General features: G+C 51.0%; 1 pseudogene; it reads left to right on the top strand.

Moving 5' to 3' along the window:
* The first annotated feature begins 23,815 nt into the window (after positions 1-23,815).
* Positions 23,816-26,429, top strand: LOC129467538 (small ribosomal subunit protein uS8-like; annotated as a pseudogene).
* The last annotated feature ends 647 nt before the right edge of the window (positions 26,430-27,076 follow it).

The following is a 27,076-nucleotide window of genomic DNA, read 5'->3' as shown; positions in this document are numbered from 1 at the left end:
AGCCTCCCGAGTAGCTGGGACTACAGGCATGTACCACCACACCTGGCTAATTTTTGTATTTTTTTTTTTTTTTTTTTTTTTTTTTTTTTTTTTTTGAGACGGAGTCTTGCTGTGTCACCCAGGCTGGAGTGCAGTGGCGCGATCTCGGCTCACTGCAAGCTCCGCCTCCCGGGTTCAGGCCATTCTCCTGCCTCAGCCTCCCGAGGAGCTGGGACTACAGGCGCCCGCCAACACGCCCGGCTAATTTTTTGTATTTTTAGTAGAGACAGGGTTTCACCGTGTTAGCCAGGATGGTCTCGATCTCCTGACCTCGTGATCCGCCCGCCTCGGCCTCCCAAAGTGCTGGGATTACAGGCTTGAGCCACCGCGCCCGGCCTAATTTTTGTATTTTTAGTGGAGACGGGGTTTCACCTGTTGGCCAGGCTGGTCTCAAACTCCTGACTTCAGGTGATCTGCCTGCCTCGGGGCCTCCCGAAGTGCTGGGATTACAGACGTGAGCCACCGCGCCCAGCCAGAAGTGACATTTGAACAGGACCTCCTTGGGTGAAGGAAGTGTTGGGCATCAGGCCAAGAGAGGGGGAATTTGAAATAACTGAAGAGGTGTGAACATGGGCAGCTGCTGGGGTGGGGCCCCCCGGAGGGTGTGGCCCCAGTGTGTGGTCGGAAGTTCGGGCCAGGAGCTGAGGAAGGCAGTGAGCTCTGCAGGACCCAAAGGGCCTTGTGTGCTGGTTCACTTCCCCCTGTTGGTGAACAAAGGCTTACGACGCATGAGCCAAGCCAGTGAGTGACATTTCAAGGTTTTGTGACTGTGACCCAGAGTAAGAAATACATTACATCACAACCTGGCAGAGCACGCAACATGGAAACAAGAGTTTCATGAGACAGTTTGCTTTTTTTTTTTTTTCTTTTTTAAAGAGACAGGATCAGGCCGGGCGCGGTGGCTCACGCTTGTAATCCCAGCACTTTGGGAGGCCGAGGCGGGCGGATCACGAGGTCAGGAGATCGAGACCACGGTGAAACCCCGTCTCTACTAAAAATACAAAAAATTAGCTGGACGTGGTGGCGGGCGCCTGTAGTCCCAGCTACTCAGAGAGGCTGAGGCAGGAGAATGGCGTGAACCCAGGAGGCGGAGCTTGCAGTGAGCCGAGAGTGCGCCACTGCACTCCAGCCTGGGCGACAGAGCGAGACTCCGTCTCAAAAAAAAAAAAAAAAAAGAGACAGGATCTCACTCTGTCACCCAGGCTGGAGTTCAGTGGTGCCTCGACCTCCTGGGCTCCGGTGATTCTCCTGCCTCAGCCTCTCAAGTAGCTCTGATTGCAGGCACCAGCCACTGCACCAGGCCATTTTGACCATTTTATTTTATTGTATTTATTTTGTTTTTCAGAGTTAGAGCCTTGCTCTGTCACCCAGGCTGCAGTACCATGGCTCACTGCAGCCTTGAACTCCTGGGCTCAAGCAATCCTCCCGCCTCAGCCTCTGGAGTAGCTAGGACTACAGGCACACACCACCATACCCTGCTAATTTTTTCTTTCTTTCTTTTCTTTTCTTTTTTTTTTTTTTTGTAGGCATGGGGTCTCACTGTATTGCCTAGGCTGATTTTAACTCCTAGCCTCAAGCAGTCCTCCTGCCTTGGCCTCCTAAAATGCTGGGATTAGAGGCATGAGCCACCGCACAGCCAAGACAGTTTACTATTACTACCCAGGATGTGCTTTGATATTTTCTCTTCTATTTTATCATCATCATTATTAAATCCTTATTTACGGCCGGGCGCAGAGGCTCACACCTATAATCCCAGCACTTTGGGAGGCCGAGGTGGGCAGATTGCCAGAGCTCAGGAGTTTGAGACCAGCCTGGGCAACGTGGAGAAACCCCGTCTGTACTAAAATACAAAAAATTAGCCGGGCCTGGCAGCATATGCCTGTAGTCACAGCTACTTGGGAGGCTGAGGCAGGAGAATTGCTTGATCCCAGGAGGCGAAGGTTGCAGTGAGCCAAGATCACACCACTGCACTCCAGCCTGGGCGACAGAGCGAGACTCCATCTCAAAGAAAAATTCTGATTTACTCAGAGTACTGACTTAATTAATTTCGAGATCCACCAGTGGGTCATGACTTACGATTTTTTGGTTTTTGGTTTTTGGTATTTTTTTTTTTTTTTTTTTTTTTTTTTTTTTTTGAGACGGAGTCTCGCTCTGTCGCCCAGGCTGGAGTGCAGTGGCGCAATCTCGGCTCACTGCAAGCTCCGCCTCCCGGGTTCACGCCATTCTCCTGCCTCAGCCTCTCCGAGTAGCTGGGACTACAGGCGCCCGCCACCACACCCGGCTAATTTTTTTGTATTTTTAGTAGAGACGGGGTTTCACCGTGGTCTCGATCTCCTGACCTCGTGATCCGCCCGCCTCGGCCTCCCAAAGTGCTGGGATTACAAGCGTGAGCCACCGCGCCCGGCGGTTTTTGGTATTTTTTTGAATAGAGACGAGGTCTCCTATGTTGCCCAGGCTCCTGGGCTAAAATGATCCTCACGACGCAGGCTCCCATAGTGCTGGGATTACAGACATGAGCCACCTCACCCAGCCATACCTGAAGTTTTAAAAAGGGATTCGAGATGGGCGCAGTGGCTCACGCCTGTAATCCCAGCATGCTGGGAAGCCGAGGCGGGTGGATCATTTGAGGTCAGGAGTTCGAGACCAGCCTGGCCAACATGATAAAACCTCGTCTCTTCTAAAAAATAGAAAAATTAGCCGGGCGTGGTGGTACACGCCTGTAATCCCAGCTAATCGAGAGGCTAAAGCAGGAGAATTGCTTGAACCCTGGGAAGTGGAGGTTGCAGTGAGCCGAGATAGCGCCACTGCACTTCAGCCTGGGTGATGGAGCGAGACTTCGTCTCAAAAAAAAAAAAAAAAAAGGGATTCCTCTAAGCATCCTTCCACTCCAGGCATAACGGTCTGGTGGTGGTTCATAAGGTATTTTAGCTTTTAGAATTCTGGGAGATCTTCACAGCTATTTTAACTTGCAAAGCAGCCTAAGGGGATGGTCTCTTCTCCCCCTTCAACTCCCCACCATCAGAATACCACATGGCTGCCCAGTTGGTTCCCAGGTCAGTCTGAGATCCAAACAAAAGGGGAGGAAGCAACCTCAAGACGTTTCCCGTCACCCTGTTTCCCATCACCCCCAGCTCCAAGAAGTCCCCACTTGGCAACCAGTTCCCTTGCCAGGCTGGCTTCAGATGCCACCGTCCCTGGGAGGGGGTTGTGGAGGAGAGAAGGGTGGTTGAAGCCCCAGCTGGGTTCTGGCCTCTGTCCCACCACGAGGGGCCAAATCCCTCTGTGTAGGGGATGGCTGTTGCCTGCTCTTACCACCTGCCTGTAGGCCTGGCACTCAGCAGAGGGTGGAGCCAAGGCTCAGAATCCCCACCTCCACCCCCACCCAAGCCTCTGTCCAAGTTCCTCTCCTGTCTGGGGTCTCTGAGGCCCCTGGAGAGATTGGAGAAACCTGGAGTGGTGAGGGCGCTACCAACTCATTACCTTTGGCTCTCATAACATTGGATGAAATCCAACCCCCTCATTTTAGAGAGGTGGAAGCTGAGGCCCAGAGATGGGAAGGCGCTCACTCATGATTACACAGGAGTTGGTCTCAGAGTGAGTGCAGAAGACACAGGTCTCCTGACTCCAAATCCAGTGCTCCACGTTGGGGGCTGCTAGGGAAGGGAAATATTCTGTCCGGGAGAAACTGGACAGCCCAGGGGGCCTGCGTTGTGGCTGTGCTTCTGCCGGCCCCTTTCTGTGGACCTGCCATAGTTCCTGCCCTACCTGGTGTATAAAACAAGGATATGGGGCTGGTGACGTCCCCAAGTCCTTCAGGTTCTGAGCCTGTGCTGCCCTGGCCTCTCCTTTCTGTGTGTTTTTGTGGGATGTGGGGGAGCCCTCCCTCCCCACCTAGAACAGTGAGGAGGAGGATATGAAACCCATGGGATCCTGTTTCCTCCCAGGAACTTGCTGCTTCCCTGAGGCCTCAGAATTGGGATAGTGGCTTCTAGTCCTTTCTCTGGAGACCCTGGATATAGCAGAGGCCCCACAGTCACGCTTTGCCTTCTCCGTTCAATTTCCTCTTCCTCGTGGGTGTCTCTTCTCCAACTGGACCTACAGCTTCTTGGGGCGGGGACTGAGACCCTACATCTGCAATCAAGGACTCCTACAGCTGGGAGGCATTTGGGTCTCTTCCCAGTGCAGGCAACGTAAGTCCTAGTTAGGATCTGGGGCTCTTTGCAGAAAGTGCTGGTGTCCTTGAGAGCAGTTTATTTAGCCTCTCTGGGCTCAGAGTCCCCATCGGTGCACTGAGAATCATCATCATCACTTTGAAAATTAAATGAAGGACCATATGTAAGGCTCTTAGTGTTGTGGCCAGCACACAGCAGGCACTCGGTAGTTATGTGTGGCAGGGATGTATTAACCTAGTTTCTCTCCACATGGTGCAAGTGCCCCTGGGGAGGAGAGAAGCCACATTGCTTTGCCCAGAACTGTGTTAAGGGCTTCACCTATGTTATCCCAATGTGCCTCACCGGGACATGTGAGATAAATGTGCTCATTGCCTGTTTCACAGACAGGACACTGAGGCTCAAAGAATGAAGGGTCTTGCCTTCGTCACACAGCCAGTGGGGAGGGAACAAACCCAGGTCTCACTGGCAGCAGGCCCTGAACCTCCCTCCCATTCCCACCAGATGGACCCCAGTCCCTTTCTCAAGTCCCAACTAAACAGATTTTCTGGGCCGGGTGCAGTGGCTGACATCTGTAATCCAAACTCTTTGGGAGACTGAGGTGGGTGGATCACCTGAGGTTAGGAGTTCGAGACCAGCCTGGCCAACATGGTGAAACCCCATCTCTACTAAAAATACAAAAATTAGCCAGGCAAGGTGGCACGCACCTGCAATCCCAGCTACTCAGGAGGCTGAGGCAGGAGAATCACTTAAACCTAGGAGGTCAAGGTTGTAGTGAGCAGAAATCGTGCCACTGCACTCCAGCCTGGGTGACAGAGTAAGACTGTCTCAAAAATAAAAAAATAAAAAAATAAAAATAAAAGACACTCAATGCACAAACAGCCATGTAAAATAAATTGGCTGGGTGCGGTGACTCACCCCTGTAATCCCAGCACTTTGGGAGGCCAAGGTGGGGGGATTGCTTGAGTTCAGGAATTTGAGACCAGCCTGGGCAACATGGAGAGACCCCATCTCTATTTAAATAAAAATAATAAAATAAATAAATACAAATAAAATGAGAAAAATAAAAGAGACCCAAGAGAGCTCTCTTGTGTCTTGTGCTATGTGAGGACACAGTGAGGAAAGTGCCATCTATATGACCCTGAATCTGCCAGCACCTTGACTTTGGACTTCCAGCCTCCAGAACTGTGAATTGTGAGAAGTAAATTTCTGTTGTTTATAAGCATCCTGAATAGATTAAGATGATCCTCAAAGACAGGGGTTGCTATGACCAGAAGAGGGAGGTGAGAGATGCTGGGAAGGCCAATCAGAGGCTCCCCACCCCAGAAGGCCACCTGTCTGTTCTGGTCCTGGCCTCCCTGAATGCAAACTTCTCTTTCACTGTGTTCCTCTGCCCTTCCTTCCTCTTTCCTCCCTCCCTCACAAATTAATTGTTTGCTCTGTTTCAGGCATACTAATAAGCCCAGGGAAGAGTCAGACCCAGTGCCAGCACAGGGGAAACTCATCTAATCCAGAACAGCAGACATAGCTCCTCTCCCATGGAACACCCAGAGCAGACATTGCCAGTCGATCCCAGCACCCTTTCCACGGGAGCCTGGGCTCAGCCTCAAGACTTAGCTCCCGCTTCACAGAGCTCTGCACAGCCAGTTCTCATCAATTGGAGTTGGTCCAAAATATGGAAACTCTTTGCTCTGCCTGACCCAAACCATTCCTCTTTCCCATAACAATTCTGACATTTAAAAACAGCAGAATTCCCCAACACTCATCCCCGGGAAAAGAAATTTGGCATTATTGGTACTTTCAACTCCTGACCCTGGTCAGCTGTTGAGTTAACTTGTGGTTGAGTCTGAGCCCCATTTCTGCAGACAGAAAGGCCACATTTGCGTTTCTGAGCCTCGGGTTTAGGATGAATTTTCTACAGTCACTGTAACAAATTACTGCAAATTTAGTGGCTTAAAATAAAACAAATCCATTAGCTTACAATCCCAGAGATTAAAAGTCCAAAATGAATCTTTAAAAAATTTTTAATTTAGTTTTACTTTTTAATTTTCCTTTTTTTTTGAGATAGAGTCTCACTCTGTTGCCCAGGCTGGAGTGCAGTGGCACGATCTTGGCTCACTGCAACCTCCACCTCCCAGGTTCAAGGGATTCTAGTGCCTCAGCCTCCCAAAGTGCTGAAATTATAGGCATAAGTCACCACGCCTGGCCCAAAATTAATCTTACAGGCCTGAAATCAAGACGTCAGCAGGGTGATGTTCCTTTTTGTTTGTTTCACTGTTGTTGCCCAGGCTGGAATGCAGTGGTGCAATCTTGGCTCACTGCAACCTCCGCCTCCCAGGTTCAAGCGATTCTCCTGCCTCAGCCTCCTGAGTAGCTGGAATTACAGGCATGTGCCACCACGCCGAGCTAATTTTGCATTTTTAATAGAGACGGGGTTTCTCCATGTTGGTCAGGCTGGTCTCGAACTCCTGACCTCAGGTGATCCACCCACCTTGGCCTCCCAAAGTGCTGGGATTAGAGGCATGAGCCACCGCACCAGGCCAGGGTGATGTTCCTCATATAGGCTCCAGGTGAGAATCTGTTTCCCTGCCTTTTCCAGCATAATCCAGAGGCTGCCCACATTTTTTTTTTTTTTTTTTTTTTTGAGACAAAGTCTCACTCTTGTTGCCCAGGCTGGAGTGCAGTGGCGTGATCTCGGCTCACTGCAACCTCCGCCTCCCAGGTTCAAGCGATTCTCTTGCCTCAGCCTCCCGAATATCTGGGATTACAGGTGCATGCCACCACGCCCAGCTAATTTTTGTATTTTAAGTAGAGACAAGGTTTCACCATGTTGGTCAGGCTGGTCTCGAACTCCCGACCTCAGGTGATCCGCCCACCTTGGCCTCCCAAAGTGCTGGGATTACAGGCGTGAGCCACCGCACCCAGCCGAGGCTGCCCACATTTCTTGACTGGTGTCCCCATCCTCCATCTTTGAAACCTCTGCTTCCATCCTCATACCTCCTGACTTGCTGGCCTTCTGCTTTCCCCTTTCTAGGGTCTTCAAAATTATATCACCTCCACCTAGATAATCCAGGATAATCTCTTTATCTCAAGATTCTTAACAAAATCCTCTCAGCACAGTTCCTTTTGCCATGTAAGGTAATATTCACAGATTCCAGGGATTGGACTGTAGACATCTTTGGGGGCCATTATTCCATGCACCACAGGTTCCTTACCTGTCAAATGGGGGTATTGATAACCTTCTTCACAGACTTGGCGGGGGGGAAGTTGATGTACCGTGATTCATGTGAAACATTTAGCATTTAGCAGAGTGCTGGCATAAGAAAATGACTTGACAAATCCTAGCACTTGGGGAGGCTGAGGCAGGAGGAGCTCTTGAGCGCAGGAGTTTGAGACCAGCCTGGGCAATATAGTGAGACCCCATCTCTAAAAAAAAAAAAAAAAGCCAGGCATGGTGGTGCACGCCTGTGGTTGCAGCTGCTTTCGGGGCTGAGGTGGGAGGTGCGACCTTCAAGGCTGCAGTGAGCCGTGATCATACCCTTGCACTCCAGTTTGGGTGACAGAGCAAGACCCTGTCTTGAAGGAAGGAAGGAAGGAAGGAGGGAGGGAGGGAGGGAGGGTGGGGAACTTTGGGAGGGAGGGACGGAGGGAGGGAGAGAAAATGATTTGACATCTTGCATTTTATGGGATACTTTAGCATTAATGGGAGCAGTTGTTGGAAAGAGCTCAGAGCCCTGATCTGCCCTGTATGCCATTGTCATCTCATCCCCTTCTGGGCACCCTGTGTCTAGCTGTGGTGATGAGAGTGTGAAGTTTGCATTTAGTCCTTTCCAGATTGTGTTCTGCAACCCTCCCTCCCCATCTCCTAGCTTTTCGTAGAGATCCTCTTATCAGACCCCTCTGGGAGCTTGTTAGGGAGCCTGTTGGAAACGCACTTTCTCAGCCCCTCCGAAGACTAAAGCAGAAACTGGGGGTGAGGCCCAATGAGCTGTGTTTAAAGGAGCCACCCAGGGGATTCTAAAGCTCCCTGGAGCATCCTCTGAAGCACGCCCACCCCACCTGCAACTTAAATACAGTGGCATTATCCCCATTTCCCAGATGAGATTGCTAAGGCTCAGGGAGGTAAGCGGCTTGCCTAAGGCCACGTAGGTAGTGGGTGGAGAGCCTGGGCCTGGTGCACTTTCCACATCACCATAAGCTTCCACCGTGGGCACCTCCCTTCTCAGTGCCACCTTGACGTGGAGCCCAGGGCCAGGTGCAACTGAAGAAGCTCCACCCAGCCGCTCCCAGGGCACAGCCGAAGCCCTCGGGTCACTCCCTCCTCACCTGTCCTGTGTCATTCTGGGCAGGGCTCTGCATTCAGCTGGCAGACTCAGGGTCTGGTAACTAATTTACACTGAGGTATCAATGGCTGATTACGCCTTCAGGGTTACCTCTCCACTTATTTATTTATTTATTTGGAGACAGAGTCTCACTCTGTCACCCAGGCTGGAGTGCAGTGGTGCGATCTCGGCTCAGTGCAACCTCTGCCTCCCGGGTTCAAGCGATTCTCCTGCCTCAGCCTCCCAAGTAGCTGGGATTACAGGCATGCGCCACCACGCCCAGCTAATTTTGTATATTTAGTAGAGATGGGATTTCACCATGTTGACCAGGCTGGTCTCGAACATCCAACCTCAGGTGATTCACCCACCTCGGTCTCCCAAAGTGCTGGGATTACAGGCGTGAGCCGCCGCTCCCAGCCACCTGCTCCTTTTAAGGGGACATTTGTGGTAACTAGGAGGGAAGGGAGTTCATGGTAAGATTTCAACACCTTGTCAGGAATGTCCATTGCGGGAGGGCTGTGGATTTCCTGAGTGCTGGCAAAATGGTGTTATGGAAACAGCCCAGGGTGCTGCTGCTAAGGCTCTGACATCACTGCCTACAGGACTGTGGGCAAGTCACTTCATTTCCCTAAGCCTTTTTTTTTTTTTTGAGATGGAGTTTCACTCTTGTTGCCCAGGTTGGAGTGCAATGGCACGATCTCCGCTCACCACAACCTCCGCCTCCCGGGTTCAAGGGATTCTGCTACCTCAGCCTCCCAAGTAGCTGGGATTACAGGCACTCACCACCACGCCCGGCTAATTTTTTGTATTTTTAGTAGAGATGGGGTTTCTCCATGTTGGTCAGGCTGGTCTCAAACTCCCGACCTCAGGTGATCTGCCCGCCTGAGCCACCATGCCCGGTTGCTTTTTTTTGTTTTTGGAGACAGTCTCACTCTGTCACCCAGTCTGGAGTGCAGTGGCACAATCGCAGCTCACTGCAACCTCTGCCTCCTGGGTTCAAGGGGGTCTCATGCCTCATCCTTCTGAGTAGCTGGGACTACAGGTGTGTGCCACCATGCCTGGGTAATTTTTATTTCTGTATTTATTTTAAATAGAGACAGGGTTTTGCCATGTTGGCCAAGCTGGTCTCCAACTCCTGGCCTCAGGTGATCTGCCTGCCTCGGCCTCCCAAAGTGCTGGGATTACAGGCGTGAGCTACCGGACCAGTCTCGATGGCAAAAATTATATGGAAATCGTGGTCTTCTTCCCAGATCACCCTGACTGGCTGCTGAGAGCCAAGCCCAACCAGGACAGGGTCACCTAGGTTACAGACTAGGGAGGTCCAGGGGAAAGCCTGTGTGCTTCCTGGAGCAGCACCCATCTGTGCCACACGCATGGGACAGCCTGGGGTCCAGTGCCTGGGAAGGCCCTGCTTCTAAAAGCCCTCCCTGATGCCAGCCCTGAGCTCCCAGCCCCGTGGGAGGCAGTGGGCACTGTGTAGAGAGCACTGAGCTAGGTTGGGCCCGATGGCTCACACCTGTAATCCCAGCACTTTGGGAGGCCGAAGCGGGCAGGTCACTTGAGGTCAGGAGTTCAAGACCAGCCTGGCCAACATGGTGAAACCCTGTCTCTACTAAAAATACAAAAAGCTGGGCGTGGTGGCGGGCGCCTATAATCCCAGCTACTCAGGACGCTGAGGCAGAAGAATCGCTTGAACCTGGGAGGTGGAAGTTGCAGTGAGCTAAGATCACTCCACTGCACTCCAGCCTGGGCAACAGAGCGAGACTCCATCTCAAAAACAAACAAAAAAAGATGTGCTGTTTTCCTCCCCATGACTGTAATTTCTTCGAGGGCAAGCCCCTGTGTCTGTGTTTGCTTTTCCTGCCTTCTGCCCTGTGCTTAGTGCTGAGCTGTACACATCACGGTGCCCAATAAAGACTTGCTGAGAAATTCCCGAAGACCCTAGCTTTGCTCTAGAGAATGCTTTTCTTACAACTCTCAGACAAACACTGTCTCCACTGAGTGAGCACCACAGGCCCAGCAAGAGAAACTTCAAGGAAGGCTGGCCCGATGGCAGTCGGTTATCAGAACTTATTCACATTTGTCTCACTGAAGTTGTACACAATCCTCCACTGCTAACCTTAACTGGCTTAAAAAATTTTTAGAAAAGAGAGAAACTTCAAGGAGATGACAGAGCAAGCTTTCTAGAACATGCCTCTCTGTTCGACCTTCTCCTCAGACACCACCAGATTCACACTATCAGTCATCAAGCCCTATGAATCCGGCCTCAGTCATCTTTCCAACCTCATCTTTCTTTTTTTGTTTTTTGTTTTTGAGACGGAGTTTCACTGGGTCGCCCAGGTTGGAGTGCAGTGGTGCGATCTTGGCTCACTGCAAACTCCGCCTCCTGGGTTCAGGCGATTCTCCTGCCTCAGCCTACTCTCCTAGTAGCTGGGATCACAAGCATGCACAACCACACCTGGCTAATTTTGTATTTTTAGTAGATATGAGGTTTCACCATTCTGGCCAGACTGGTCTTGAACTCCCGACCTCAAGTGATCCACCCACCTCAGACTCCCAAAGTGCTGGGATTACAGGCATGAGCCACCGCACCCGGCCCCAGCGTCATCTTTCTTTCTTACTCGAGGCTTTTGCTCACGCTGGTCCCTCTGGACTACCCTTTGGAGTGCTGTTCCCTCCACAGCTCAGATGCCACCTCTTCCAAGAAGCCTTCCCACATGCCACCTCCTGCAAAGACATGCAGAAAGTTACTCCCATCTCCACATTTCTCCCCCTTAGTCTAGTGATCCATCCCCTTCAGATTCGTCTGATGGTTTTCATTATTCCTAGCACAGTGCCTGGCATGTCCAATAAATGGAGGTCAAATTCACTTGAATTATAGTCTAGGGTGAGAGACAGTGTGCAGGGGGGAGAGATGAAAAGGACATGAGACTTTTTCCATAGGCAGGGGCTACAGCTGGAAGGGACTCTTCCCCACAAAGGCCGGCAGATGGAAAACAGCTGGTGGCTAAGGGTGGCTGTGACTCACCCACCCCTGGAGGCTGGGGGACACTGCAGACAGGGTGAGTCAGGAGTCAAAGGCCTACAGGAATTTTGGTAAGAATAAGACAAGCCCTGGAGTATTTCTAAAATGCAGGAGGTTAAGGATTCAGGGAGTGGGGTCAGGACAAAACAGCCTAATTATGTTATTTATTTTTTTGCCTGCCTGAAATAGTTACATGGTACAAAATTCAAAAGGCACAAAGCGGGCACAGTAAGACAAAGTCTTCTACCCTCTCTTGTTCCTGACACCTAGGTCCTCTTCCAAGAAGCAGCCCACGTTTCCACGTTTCCAGTTGCTTATACTTAACATACTTCCTACAGTCTTTTTTTTTTTTTTGAGACAGAGTCTCGCTCTTTCACCCAGGCTGGAGTGCAGTGGCATGATCTCAGCTCACTGCAACCTCCTACTCCCTGGTTCAAGCGATTGTCTTGCCTCAGCCTCCCTAGTAGCTGAGATTATAGGCGTCCGCCACCATGCCCAGCTAATTTTTGTATTTTTAGTAGAGACGGGGTTTCACCATGTTGGCCAGGATGGTCTCAATCTCTTTACCTCGTGGTCTGCCTGCCTCGGCCTCCCAAAGTGCTGGGATTACAGGCGTGAGCCACTGCACCAGGCCTTTTTTTTTTTTAAGACGGAGTTTCACTCTTGTTGCCCAGGCAGTAGTGTAATGGCGCAATCTCCGCTCACTGCAACCTCCGCCTCCCGGGTTCAAGCGATTCTCCCACCTCAGTCTCCCGAGTAGCTGGGATTACAGACGCGTGCCACCAGGCCTGGCTAATTTTTTATTTGTGTTTTTAGTAGAGGCAGGGTTTCACCATGTTGGCCGGGTGGGTGTCAAACTCCTGACCTCAGGTGATCCACCTGCCTCGGCCTCACAAAGTGCTACGATTACAGGTGTGAGACACGGCACCTGGCTAATAAATTTCTATCATCTATAAATTACCCACGTCTAAGGTATTTTGTTACCACAGCCCAAACAGACAGCATTTCATATCAGCACATAGAGAACTTCCTCATTTTTTTCTTCCACTGTGTTTAGGGTTGCCAAATAAAATACAAGATGCCTACTTAAATTTGAATTATTTGCATTTCCAATACAGAAAAAGAATTTTTTAGTGTAAGTTTGTCCCATGCAATATATGGGACGTACTTATGCTAGAAAGTTATTTATTTATCTGAAATTCAAGCCAGATGTTCCGTATTTGTATTTGTTAAATCTGACCACCCTTGTTACCTTATATGGGAGCTCCTTATTTTAAATCCTTGGGGGCTTCAGGAACCAGGTGCCTGGACTTGGTGGGTGTCCACTCTCTGACTGTATTCTGAATTAGGCTCTAGAAGCTCCAGGGTTTGCGTCCAGTGCTGAATTTCCACCTCCAGGCCCCATTTACTGAAATAAGAAATTAGCTGGGTGTGGTGGCTCATGCTTGTAATCTTTGTATTTTGGGAGGTGGGAGGATCCCTTGAGGCCAGGAGTTCGAGACCAGGCCAGGCAATATAGTGAGATTCCCATCTCTACAAAAAAATTTTTTAAATTATCAGGTGTGGTGGTTCACACTTGTAATCTCAGGAATTTGGGAGGGTGAGGTGGGAGGATCGCTTGACCCAGGAATTGGAGGTTGCAGTGAGGTATGATCATGCCACTGCACTCTAGCTTGGGTGAGAGAGTGAGACCCTGACTTTTTTTTTTTTTTCTTAAGACAGAGCCTCGCCCTGTCACCCAGGCTGGAGTGCAGTGGCTCAGTCTCAGCTCACTGCAACCTCCGCCTCCCAGATTCAAGCAATTCTCCTGCCTCAGCCTCCCAGTAGCTGGGATTACAGGCGTGCGCCACCACACCTGGCTAATTTTTGCATTTTTAGTAGAGATGGAGTTTCACCATATTGACCAGGCTGGTCTCGAACTCCTGACCTCAAGTGATCCGCCCACTTCAGCCTCCCAAAGTGCTGGGATTACACCGCGCCCGGCCTGAGACCCTGACTCTTAAAAAAAAAAAAAAAAACAAAAAAAACAAAAAGAAAAAGAGGCCAGGCACTGTGGCTCACACCTGTAATCCCAGCACTTTGGATGGCCGAGGCAGGAAGATGCTTGAGTCCAGGAGTTTGATCAGCCTGGGTAACAAAGTGAGACCTCATCTCTACAAAAAATAAATCAAAACTAGCCAGGCACAGTGGCATGAGCCTGAGGTCCCAGCTACTTGGGACGCTGAGGTGGGAGGATAGCTCGAGCCTGGAAGGTCGAGGCTACAGTGAGCTGTGATTGGACACTGCAGTCTAGCCTGGGTGACAGAGCGAGACCTTGTCTCAAAAAAAAAAAAAAAAAAAAAGAAAAAAAAGAAATGAAAAGCCCGTAGAGTGGCTGGGCATAGTGGCTCACGCCTGTAGTCCCAGCACTTTGGGAGGCCGAGGTGGGTGGATCACCTGAGGTCAGGAGTTCGAGACAGCCTGGCCGACATAGTGAAACCCCATCTCTACTAAAAATACAAACATTAGCTGGGTGTGGTGGCACGTGCCTGTAATCCCAGCTACTCAGGAGGATGGGCCAGGAGAATCGCTTGAACTAGAGAGGTGGAGGTTGCAGTGAGCCGAGATCGAGCCACCGCACTCCAGCCTGAGTGACAGAGCAAGACTCCGTCTTGGGAAAAAAAAAAAAAAAAAAAAAAAAGATCAGGCAGGGCATGGTGGCTCACGCCTGTAATCCCAGCACTTTGAGAGGCTGAGGCGGGTGGATCACTTGAAGTCAGGAGTTTGAGACCAGCCTGGCCAATATGGTGAAACCTCGTCTCTACTAACAAAATAAATAAATACAAAAATTAGCTGGGCGTGGTGGTGCACGCCTGTAGTACCAGCTACTCATGAGGCTGAGGCAGGAGAATTGCTTGAACCCGGGAGGTGGAGGTTGCAGTGAGCCGAGATCGCGCCACTGCACTCCAGCCTGGGCAACAGAGCGAGACTACGTCTTAAAAAAAAAAAAAAAAAAAGATCAGACCTATTCTCCTGAGCTGGACACTGAGAGGCAGACGGGTAAATCATTTTATTGTTTGCCGAGATCCCCCAACCAGGAAGTGGTAGTGCTGGAATTTTAACCCAGATATATTTGACTCCAAGGCTCAAACTTTCCACTGGGATTATTAAACCTTATCAGTACATCTCTGCCATGTTTTCAGGTAAGAAAACTGAGTAGTGTGATAAGCCGTCGGCCTGTGACACTTTATTTTTTGTTTGTTTGAGACGGAGTTTCGCTCTTGTTGCCCAGGCTGGAGTGCAATGACATGATCTTGGTTCACCGCAATCTCTGCCTCCCAGGTTCAAGTGATTCTCCTGCCTCAGCCTCCTGAGTAGCTGGGATTACAGGCATGCGCCACCACGCCAGGCTAATTTTGTATTTTTAGTAGAGACAGGGTTTCTCCATGTAGGTCAGGCTGGTCTCGAACTCCCGACCTCAGGTGATCTGCCCACCTCGGCCTCCCAGAGTGCTCGGATTACAGGCGTGAGCCATCATGCCCGGCCTCCACTTTAGTTTTACAAGGGCCCAAAGCAGGAACAAACCTCCAGTCCTGTGGCCTATAGGAAGACAGCCTAAGCCTTCCTATCCCCCACTTGACCTTCAATGCCCATAGGGAACCTGCCCCAGCCCATTTCTCATCTGCTGTTCTGGTCATCTCCCCAAAAGACCACCCCTTTCCTTGCCTCCACGTTTCTACACTTTGATACTTTGGGTCAAGTGGAAAAAGTCTGGTAGAAGAACTAGTTCTAAATATCAGCTTAGTCACTTACTTCCTGTGTGACCATGGGCAAGCCACTTGACCTCTCTGAGTCTCACTTTGCTCAGCTGGAAAATGAAAAAAGATATGCCTAAGTCTTAGCACTTGTCTGCTGATTAATATGCATTAGCTGATGGAATGAAGGGGGGTATTTATTGTGCCCCTGCCACGTGCCAGACCTGGTGAGAGACACTGGCGACGCTGTGGTGAATCCAGCAGTCACAGTGGCTGCTTTTCTGGGGACTGTTCTTGAAGTGGAGGGTGTGGCCTATTGCAGCAGGAGGTTGAGTAACTGGACCTTTGTAACTGTGAGCAGGATTCCTCCTGAGCTGAAGATGAGCGCCTTAAGCCAGGTGTGAGGGTGGGGAAATACCCTAATTTGACAGAAGAGGAAAGGAAACTTGCCCCACTCGGCTTTAAGCGGTGGGGCCAGGATTCAAACCCAGGGGCTGCTTTGATAGGCCACCCTGGTTTCCTCTCGCATCCGCACTGCTGAGCAGAGAGCCCGGCACCCAGTGGGATATCAAAGACACAGAGGCCGCCAGCAGTGAAAACTGTGTTGAATAGAAGCTAGAGGAAGCTGGTGAAAGCCAGAGGTTAGGGGGTGGGGACAGGGAAGGCCGTGAAGGGAGGGGCCTTTTATTGACCAGCCAGCCCTTGGCCAGGTCCCTTCCTCAGATGTGCATGTTGGCAGGAAGAACCTGACTGGGCATCTCTGTGACTGAATGGGCATGTCTGTGGATGAATGAAGGAGCACCTGAGTCTTTCTTTTTTTCTTTTTTTTCTTTTCTTCTTTTCTTTTTTTTCTGAGATGGAATTGTGCTCTTGTTGCCCAGGCTGGAGTGCAATGGCGCGATCCCGGCTCACTGCAACCTCCGCCTCCCACGTTCAAGCAATTCTCCTGCCTCAGCCTCCTGAGTAGCTAGGATTACAGGCATGCGCCACCACGCTCGGCTGATTTTGTATTGGTAGTAGAAACAGGGTTTCTCCATGTTGGTCAGCCTGGTGTTGAACTCCCAACCTTAGGTGATCCGCCTGCCTCGGCCTCCTTAAATGCTGGGATTACAGGCGTGAGCCACTACGCCCGGCGCACCTGAGTCTTTCTACCGGCGCACCTGAGTCTTTCTAGTCCAGGCTGAGCTCTGGGCCGTTCAGCGCTTCTCAAACCCACAGCAGTGCCTCATTGCAAGAGGAGCTGGTGGGATACAGGAGAAAGTGGGGAGGGAAAAGGCGGGTCAAGGAACTGAACTAGAGGCTCACTCGACAGTTCTCCAGGTCTTTGTTGTTTACTGAAGGAACCTTGTGAATGTGGCCTTCGCACTCCCTGCTCTGTGTTTGTTTTAATATAACCGATTCCCTCCCCTCTTGCCAACAAAGGGTTGGAGTAAAACTGACTGCACAGAGCCTGCCTAACTGTGCACTGTCCCTCACTGTGGACTCTGCACCCCTAGCACAGCAGGGTCCCAGGGCTCCGGGGGGAGGCCCCACAGGCACCCCCTTCCCTCCACACAGCCGGTCTTTCCCTCCTCCATTCTCAGACCTCACCCTCCCCACATGTCATAAAGGTCCTGTGCCCTGGCCTCCCTGAGTCACCTGTTTCTCTGTATCTCTATCTGTTTCTGTGGCTGCCTCTGCCACTAGACAGTGGCGTCCAACACTTAATTATAGTGGGCAGGGCCACAGTCTGCCTCCCTTGGTGTCCTCAGCACAGCAGGCCTAGCCTCGGTAGGTGGACCCTGGGAAAAGAAATGAGTGAATGAGGCCCGGCGCGGTGGCTCACGCCTGTAATCCCAGCACTTTGGGAGGTTGAGGTGGGCAGATTGCTTGAGGCCAGGAGTTCGAGACCAGCCTGGCCAACATGGTGAAATCCCGTCTCTGCTAAAAATACAAAAACTAGCCGGGCGTGGTGGCTCACGTTTGTAACTCCAGCTGCTCGGGAGGCTGAGGCAGGAGAATCGCTTGAACCCGGGAGGCGGAGGTTTCAGTGAGCCGAGATCGCGCCACTGCACTCCAGCCTGGGCGACAGAGTGAGACTCCATTTCAAAAAAAAAAAAAGAAAAGAAATGAGTGAATGAATAAATGGAAGGACAGTAGGCCCTCGGGGGCTGCAGTGAGCCAGATAATGACCCAAGATGTCCACGTCCTGATCCCCCACACCTGCAAATGTGTTACCCTACATGGCAAAAGGGACTTTGCAGATGTGATGGAGTTAGGAATCTGGAGATGGGAAGAAATTCCACCTACGGCCAGCAGCTTCAGTCCCTGCCTGATCCCCAGCCCACCCCTCCCGCCGGCCTGCCTGCACCTGTCAGCCCTTCCCAGCCAGCCCCACAATCACATGTGCCAATTCCTTGCAATCTATCTGTCCATCTTTATCTCTGCCTCTATATTTCCTCCAGGTTCTGTTTCTCTGGTTAAGCCCTGACTGATACAGGAGCCCAGGAGATTGGCCTCCTGAGTCTGTATTTGGGAGACCACTCAGAATGTGGCCGAGGTGGGTACGGGAGAGCTGGCCTAGGAATAGTCCGGGGGGTCTGGTGCCCCTCAGTTGGAGCCTGTGTTGCACCCACATCTCCAGGGCCAGGAGGCTGGTCCTTGGCTGTTGACCTTGGCTGTGGGCCCAGTGGAGGTGGAGTGCAGGCCCCTACAGGCAGCTGAGCAAACGGGAGTGGGGGCTGGGGGAGCAGAGCTGGGGAAAGGACGGGGAGAGGCAGGAGCCATGGGATGCAGGTGAGGACAAAGAGTGGGCCTGGAGGTGCTGGGAAAGCCGGGCCAACCCTGCCGAGTCCCGCTCCTGTGTCTAGCCTGTGGCCAGGCTGAGCCAGGCCCTGGGGACACCGTGGAAGACACGACATAGGCCCTGCCCGCATGGAGCACACTGTCCCCCTCCCTGAGCTGCCTGGACCCCCAGTAAGCGCAGCTCCTGGCACGTAGTAAATAGCTATGGAATGAAGGATCTGAGACCAGACTCCAGCCAACAGAGGCCCTAGAAAGAGGCATTTGACAAATAAGTCCTGGGAAGAGAGAAAAGGATGACCTGGTGGAGACTTGGAGTAGGGAGTGGGATGAGAAGGGGCCTGGGCTGGGAGGACCAGCTGCCCATGCGTGTCCAGGGCAGCCCCACAGCCCTGCGGGAGAAGAGTTCTTTTCCTGTCTTGCCTCCATCCATCCACCCCCATGCATGGCTAATTTTCCTTTTTAGGGACAGCTGCCCTTCCCGCTCCCCACAGAGTAATCAGAGCCAGAATCTCTGCCTGGTTTCTGAGACCCCCATCTGCCCAGACCTTGCCTGGACTGTGGTTTTAGCAAATAATTTGGATCCTTCTAGAGCTTGGGGGAGGAAGCCTCCGCCCCTTCCTCCTTAGTGGTGTTAAGAAATGCTCAGCATTCCTGGGTTAAGAGGGCCAGGGGCCATTCTTCTCAGCACAGGGACAGACCCAGAGGAACAAAATGAAGAAGGAACCCAGCACCCGTCCCAGGCTCTCAGCTCCTTCCCGGGGTCACCTGGGGACTGGCAGGTGAGGCCAATTCATTCAGCTCCCAGGGAAGGAGGCCTTGGGGAGCCCGAGAATGTTCAAGAGCAAATTCCTGGGGCTTCTCGCCCAGGGTTCTGGGCTCCCGTCTCAGAGCTCCCAGAGGAGGCCCTGCCTGGTTCCTGCTAGTCTCCCCGTCATGCCCAGCGCAACCTGGCACCGGGGAGCACTCCATGAGGGTTTATGGAATGGATGCAGGGCAGGGGAGTAGGATGTAGGGTGTCAGAAATGGCCTTCAGGAGGGCCCACGTCTATGCTGTGTGAAGTAAACAGTGAGCCTGGGGGGTGTGCACCAGAGGTCAGGCGCTGCTGCAGGCCAGATGTGAGGACCCCCATTTATTCCTCACACAGCCCTGTGATTGTGCTACCATGATATCCCCATATCACAGATGAAGGGGCCAGAGCCCAGAAAGGGTAAGTAACTTGTCCAAGGACACACAGCAGATAAGCACAGGGACCAGTATTTGGACTCCAGAGTTCCTGCTTTTTTGTTTTGTAGAGATGAATCTCACTATGTTGCCCAGGCTGGTTTCCAACTCCTGGCCTAAAGCAATCCTCCTGCTTCAGCCTCCTGAGTTGCTGGGACTAGATGCATGGCTACTGCACCCAGCCTGAAGTCCCTGCTTTGAAGTGCTAGGCACACTGCCTCTGGAGAGGGAGGAGGAGAAGTAAAGGCCTGGGTGAGGGGCCGTGAACATGAGACACCTGCGAAAAATAAGAAGGCCAGGTATCGGTGACGACTCACGTCTGGAATCCCAGCACTTTGGGAGGCTGAGGCAAGAGGATCACTTGAGCCCAGAAGTTTGGGACCAGCCAGGGCAACACAGTGAGACCCCCAGCTCTACCAAAAAATAGAAAAAATTAGCGGGGCATGGTGGCACATGCCTATGGTCCAGCTACTCAGGAGGCTGAGACAGGAGGATCACCTGAGTCCGGGAGGTTGAGGCTGCAGTGAGCCATGATCATGCCACTGCACTCCAGCCTAGGCGACAGAGTGAGACCCCGTCTCAAAAACAAACAAAAAACCCCAAGGCTGTGGAGCTGGTGCGGTGGGTAAGGGTGGGACCCAGGACTCCACTTTCTCTGTCCTGCCCATTGGCGTTCCGGGTAGGATGTGCTTGGGAGACATGGTTTGCTTTCTTAAAAAAGAATTAAAATAGTAGTAATGACAATAGCTACCTTCACTGAGCTGGTTTTTTTGTTGCTGTTGTTTAGTAAAGACAAGGTTTCGTCATGTTGGCCAGGCTGGTCTCGAACTCCGGACCTCAGATGATCTCAGCCTCCCAAAGTGCTGGGATTACAGGCATGAGCCACCAGGCTCAGCCTAAGAGCCCACATTTTCAGTCTCTGTGTATCCCTCTACGGCACTCAGCATTTTGCTTTACGAACAGTATGAGGGCTCCACAAATTTATTTATTTATTTTATTTTATTTTATTTTATTTTTTGAGACGGAGTTTCGCTCTTGTTGCCCAGGCTGGAGTGCAACGGCACCATCTCGGCTCACAGCAACCTCTGCCTTCCAGGTTCAAGCCATTCTCCTGCCTCAGCCTCCCGAGTAGCTGGGATTACAGGCATGTGCCACCATGCCCGGCTAATTTTGTATTTTTAGTAGAGACGGGGTTTCTCCATGTTGGTCAGGCTGGTCTCAAACTCCGGACCTCAGGTGATTTGCCCACCTTGGCCTCCCAAAGTGCTGGGATTACAGGTGTGAGCCACCGTGTCTGGCCTTGGGCCAGCTTCTTTACTGCAACCTGTTTTATCAGCAAAGTGTTTACGACCTGTATCTTGTGCTGACTCCTATCTCATCCTGTGACTTAGAATGTTTTAACCATCTGGGAGTGCAGCCCAGTAGGTCTCAGCTTCATTTTACCCGGGAGCCCCTATTCAAGACGGAGTTGCCGTGGTTCCAATGCCTCTGACACAAACAGGCAGGGAGAGGTTACCCCAGATGGCCAAGTTTGCACACAGCACGGTGGAAATGCACTCGGAAGCCGGACCTCTGACTCCGACTCCTGGACGCTTTCTGACACCACACCGCCCCTCCTAAGGGTCATCAGTCCCTGTAAAAATATCTCATGAGCCCTGTAATGTGTGGGGGTGGTTCTTTTCATCCAGGCTGGCCCGGAAGCCCTGCCTCCACTGAGACCTCTCTTGCCCCCCATCCCTCAGCTCTTTCCCTTTTGTGTCTGTCTCCCAGAAAGGGACTGTGGCCTTTGACAATCTCTCTCCCCAGGACCCAGTGGAGAGCCAGCACCCAGGAGGTGCCCCGTGAAAATGGGGTTCTCCTCCCCTGGAGCCCAGTCCCCTTCTCTCCCACTCCGGGTAAAGCCTGTCTTCAGAGCCCCTCAAATGGCAAGATTCAAAACTCTATCCCGAGCTCCAGGGAGCCTGCACAGGCTGCCTGGGTGGACAGGAGTGGGAGGGAAGCTGCGTCCCCAGTGACCAGCTGACAGGTCAAAGGGGAAACTGCACTTCCTGCTGGGCCCCCAGGGAGCCTCTTCTCTCTGAGAGGCCAGCTGGGACCCTGTGTGGGAGCTCCAGGGGGAGACAGAGCAGGGAAAGAGGTGGGAGGAGAGAGGAGGAGGGGGAGGGAGGAAGTGGGGCAAGGAGAGGAGGAGGAGGAAGGGGAAAGGGCAGAAGGAGTTGGAAGAGCCTGGGAGAGACCAAAAAAAAAAAAAAAAAATACAATGAGAGACAGAAAGGAGAGAACCAGAGACAGAAGTTAACAGAAGATGAGTGGTCAGAGGCATAGAAGCAGAGACAGGAGAAAAGGAAACAAGAGGGGGAAAGTAAGTTACTACACAGAGAAAGACGGCAAGAGTGTGGGAGGAAGAGAGAGACACAGGGAGTCAGAGATAGACAGAAACCCAGAGAGGAGCAGAAATGCACAGAAGCACAGAAAACACCTGAGGCTGGTGTGGTGCCTCTCCTGTAATCCCAGCACTTTCAGGGGCCGAGGCAGGAGGATTGCTTAAGGCCAGGAGTTCAAGACCAGCCTGGGCAACAGCGTGAGCCGCTGTCTCTGGGAAAAAAAAAAAAAAGAAGAAATTGAAAAAATCACCTGAGCTTTCTTTTTTTGTTGTTTGTTTTGTTTTGCTGAGATGGAGTCTCGTTCTGTCACCCAGGCTGGAGCACAGTGGTACAATCGCAGCTCACAGCAACCTCTGCCTCCTGGGTTTAAGCGATTCTCCTGCCTCAGCCTCCCGAGTAGCTGGGACTACAGGCTCGTGCCACCACGCCCGGCTAATTTTTTGTATTTTTAGTAGAGGCGGGGTTTCACTATATTGGCCAGACTGCTCTTGAACTCCTGACCTTGTGATCTGCCCACCTCTGGCTCCCAAAGTGCTGGGATTACAGGTGTGAGCCCCCACACCTGGCCCCACACCTGAGCTTTCTTTAACCACCTTTCTTTCTCTCTTTTTCTCTTTCTTTTTCTTTCTCTCACTTTCCTTCTCTTTTTGTCTCTCTCTCTTTTTTCTTCTTTGTTAGTTAGAGTCTTCTGAAATCTTTCTTTCTCTCTTTCTTTCTCTTTCTTCCTCTCTCTCCCTCTCCTTCCTTCCTTCCTTTCTCTTTCTTTCTTTCTTTTCTTTCTCTCTCTCTTTCTTTCTTTTCTTCTTTTCTTTGCCTTGTGAATCAATCCCTCCCTCCCTCCCTCCCTCCCTCCTTTCTTCCTTTTTTTCTTTCTTTTATAGATAGAGTCTTGCTCTGTCGCCCAGGCTGGAGTGCAGTGGTGTGATCATAGCTCACTGTAGCCTAGCCTCAACCTCTTGGGCTGAAGCAATTCTCCCACCTCAACTTCCTGAATAGCTGGGACCACAGGCGTGCTCTACCACACCCAGCTAATTTTTTTTATGTTATTTTTTGTAGAGACAGGGTCTCGCCATGTTGCCCAGGCTGGTATCAAACTCCTGGGTTGAAGGGATCCTACTGCTTTGGCCTCCCAATGTGCTGAGTTTACAGGCGTGAGCCACTGCGTATGGCCAAAAAGAAAGTTTTTAAACAGTGTCTCAAATCTTATTGGAGTGGCACAATTCACACGCAGGATGCTAAGGAACAACAAGGAGAGGATAAAACCAAATGGTAGGAGGAGAGAGTGCTGGAGCAGGGAGGAGCCATGTGGTGTTCAGGGCAGGCATCCCTGAGAAGGGGTGTTACTGAATTACATCCGTAAACTTGAGTGTATTAATCAGGACTTTATCTTTTGCAAATGACGGAAACTTGACTCAGTTGGCTTAAAGAAACTGAAATTTAAGCCGGGCACGATGTCTCACGCCTGTATCCCAGCACTTTGGGAGGCTGAGGCGGGTGGATCACCTGAGGTCAGGAGTTTGAGACCAGCCTGGCCAACATAGAGAAACCTCGTCTCTACTAAAAATACAGAAATTAGCCAGGCATGGTGGCGGGAGCCTGTAATCCCAGCTACTGGGGAGGCTGAGGCAGGAGAATCACTTGAACCCAGGAGGCAGAGGTCGCGGTGAGCCGAGATCGTGTCACTGCATTCCAGCCTGGGCAACAAGAGCGAAACTCTGTCTCAAAAAAAAAAAAAAAACCCATCTGTTATTTGTGATTTTCCTCAGTGCCCAGCCCAGCTCCTGCACATAGTAGGCCCTCAGCAATAGTTGGTTGGATTGAATTGTCAAACTGGATGACATATCCACTCTGTCATTCATTCCCGCATTCATTCATTCAACAAGCAATGACTGAGCTCCTGCCATTCATCAGGCCCTGAGCCAGGCTCCAGGACACAATATGGAATAAGGACAGGGCTTTGCCCCCCAGAAGCCACTGGAATAATAACTTGCAGCTGAATTGCACGATTGTTTATGGTTTGTGGTTCATGAAGCTCTTTCACATATCCTGTCCCATGATCTTGGTGTGTGGATATTGTTGAAGAAATTCAGGAGGAAATTCTGAAGAAGTTCAGGATAAAGACTCTTGGGTGAGGCCATGACGTAAGTCAGCAGCTGGACTCCCTTCCCAGTGCCCACTCCCTAGGAATAGGCTGCCCACTGTGCATCGGGCCCGAATCGCAGGACACTGCATGGAGCTGCTTCCCTCGTCTGGCTCAGAGTTTGGAAGGTGTCCTGTAGTGGCCCTGGCGGAGCTGGGATGTCATCCTTGGAGGAATTGCTTGGGGCCGTGGGCCTGGGAAGGGCCTGACGTGTATCCTCTGCCTCCACCACAGGCCTGATAAGAAAGTGACCACAATCCCTTTTGGGCTACTTTCTTGGTCAAAAGAGGAACATAGTCTTGGGTGAAAAGGGAAGATATGGAGAGAACTGCCACTGAGCAACTTGGTCACCATGGAGGATGGGACAGAGCACTGTCACGTCAGGGTCCCACCACTGGGTGTCTCAGCTCATGAGCTTCCCTTTCTAGTTGGGCTTTGCTATTTAGTCCCTTCCTTCCCCACCCCACTCGCCCAACCTGACCATGTTTCGGTCAATCCCTTCCTTGTTAAAGTATCCTATTGAGGCCAGGCACCGTGGCTCACAGCTGTAATCACAGCACTTTGGGAGGGTGGATCACCTGAGGTCAGGAGTTCGAGACCAGCCATGACCAACATGGTGAAACCTTGTCTCTACTAAAAATACAAAATTAGCTGGGTGTGGTGGCACATGCCTGTAATCCCAGCTACTTGGGAGACTGAGGCAGGAGAATTGCCTGACTCCGGGAGGCAGAGGTTGCAGTGAGCTGAGATCGCAGCATTACACTTCAGCCCCGGCAGCAAGAACGAAACTCCGTCCCAAAAAATAAATAAATAAAAATAAACACATAAATAATAAAGTAATCTATCGCTTAAGGCCCATGTGCAGGCCCACCCCTGGGGAAGGCCCCTGCACAGCTCAGCCCTCACTGACCCGCCTGTCTCCTGGGACCATAGCTGGTACTTGTTTTGCATTTGGGGATCCTAACTTGGTTTGAAGCAGAAGCAGATCGGAGACAAAAATTTGAGTACACGTGGTTGATTTGGATTGTGATCCCAGGCAACTTAGGTAAGGGAGTGGGAGAGTGAGACAGAGAAGGGAAGCAGGAGCTATCTAGCAAGTGAACAGGACCTCCCAGTTATTTGCCCAAGCGTTAAGGGAGCACAGGTGAAGTCGAGAGCTGCACCCAAAGGGCATTACGTCCTCAGCACTTGCAGCCTCCTGAGCTTGGGTCGAGCCCTTCGGCAAAGTGTCACAGGTGCTAGCAGATGTAAGTCCCACCGGGGTTCACAATACTGGAGGCCTAACAGTGCCGGCTTCTAGCGTAAGATTTTTTTTTTGCACAAAGTGTTTCACTGTGAAACATACATGTTTGAAACCCTATGTCGTAAGACAACAACGCCCATTTCGCAGATGTGCTGATAGAATCCTAGAGGTGACAAGGGATTTGCCTCAGGCTTGCCAGCAAGTTAAGAAAAGAGTAGAAGCCAGAAACTAGGTCTGCAGTCTGGGTGTCCAGCACTTTTTTATTTTTTATTATTTATTTATCTATTTTTTGAGACAGAATTTTGCTCTTGTTGCCCAGGCTGGAGTGCAGTGGCACGATCTTGGCTCACTGCAACCTCCGCCTCCCAGGTTCAAGCGATTCTCCTGCCTCAGCCTCTCAAGTAGATGGGATTACAGGTATGAGCCACCACGCCCAGCTAATTTTGTATTTTTAGAAGAGAAGGGGTTTCTCCATGTTGATCAGGCTGGTCTTGAACTCCCAACCTCAGGTGATCCACCCACCTCGGCCTCCCAAAGTGCTGGGATTACAGGCATGAGCCACCGTGCCCGGACTATTTTTTATTTTATTGTTATTTTTTTCAGCCTTGCTGAGGTTCTGCAAAGTGCTTTTTGGAGGAAAAATTATTATTATTATTATTATTATTATTTGAGACGGAATCTCGCTCTGTCGCCCATGCTGGAGTGCAGTGGCATGATCTCAGCTCACTGCAAACTCCGCCTCCCGGGTTCACGTCATTCTCCTGCCTCAGCCTCCCGAGTAGCTGGGACTACAGGAATCTGCCACCATGCCCAGCTAATTTTTTGTATTTTTAGTAGAGACGCGGTTTCACTGTGTTAGCCAGGATGGTCTCGATCTCCTGACCTTGTGATCCGCTTACCTCGGCCTCCCAAAGTGCTGGGATTACAGGCGTGAGCCACTGCGCCCGGCCTCTGGCTGATGCTCTCAAGAGCATCAACAATGCCAAAAAGAGAGGCAAACACCAGGTGCTTATTAGGCTGTGCTCCGAAGTCATCGTCTGATTTCTCACTGTGATGATAAAGCATGATTACACTGACGAATTTGAAATCATTGATGATCACAGAGCTGGGAAAATTGTTGTGACTCTCACAGGCAGGCTAAACAAGTGTGGAGTGATCAGCCCCAGATTTGATGTGCAGCTCAAAGATCTAGAAAAATGGCAGAATAATCTGCTTCCATCCTGCCTGTTTGGTTTCATTGTACTGACAACCTCAGCCGGCATCATGGACCATGAAGAAGCAAGACGAAACCACACAGGAGGGAAAATCCTGGGATTCTTTTTCTAGGGATGTAATACATATATTTACAAATAAAATGCCTCATGGAAAAAAAATTTGTAGAGATAGGGTCTCATTATGTTTCTCAGGCTGGTCTCAAAATCCTGGCCTCAAGCAATCCTCCCACCTTGGCCTCCCAAAGCCCTGGCATTAGAGGCATGAGCTACCATGCCCAGCACTAAGCATTTCTCATAGACAACTTTAAGTCCCAGGAGGCAGGTACTATTATTTTCCCCACTTTACACATGAGGAAACTGAGGCTTCCAGCAGAAAAACATCTTTCAGACCCTTGACAGTTAGTGGTTCTGTGTAAGCCCCAACAGGAGACTTTTGGTTAGAATAATTCAAAGGTACATGGCTTCTGTTTTATCTCAAATTAAAAAATAATAATAACAGTCTGGGTGTAGTGGCTCATGCCTCTAATTCCAGCACTTTGGGAGGCCGAGGCGGGTGGATCCCTTGAGGCCAGGAGCTTGAGACCTGCCTGGCCAACATGCTGAAACTCCGTCTCTGCTAAAAATACAAAAATTAGCCAGGTATGGTAGCTCACTCCTGTAATCCCAGCTACTCAGGAAGCTGAGGCAGGAGAATAGCTTGAACTCAGGAGGTGGAAGTTGCAGTGAACCAAGTTCTCACCACTGCACTATAGCCTGGGCAACAGAGCAAGACTATCTCCAAATAGATAAATAAAAATAAA

The sequence above is a fragment of the Symphalangus syndactylus genome, chromosome 18, assembly GCF_028878055.3.
Source record: "Symphalangus syndactylus isolate Jambi chromosome 18, NHGRI_mSymSyn1-v2.1_pri, whole genome shotgun sequence".
NCBI lineage: Eukaryota > Metazoa > Chordata > Mammalia > Primates > Hylobatidae > Symphalangus > Symphalangus syndactylus.
The sequence above is the reverse complement of the archived record's forward strand: the minus strand, read 5'-3'. Positions and strand labels throughout refer to the sequence as shown.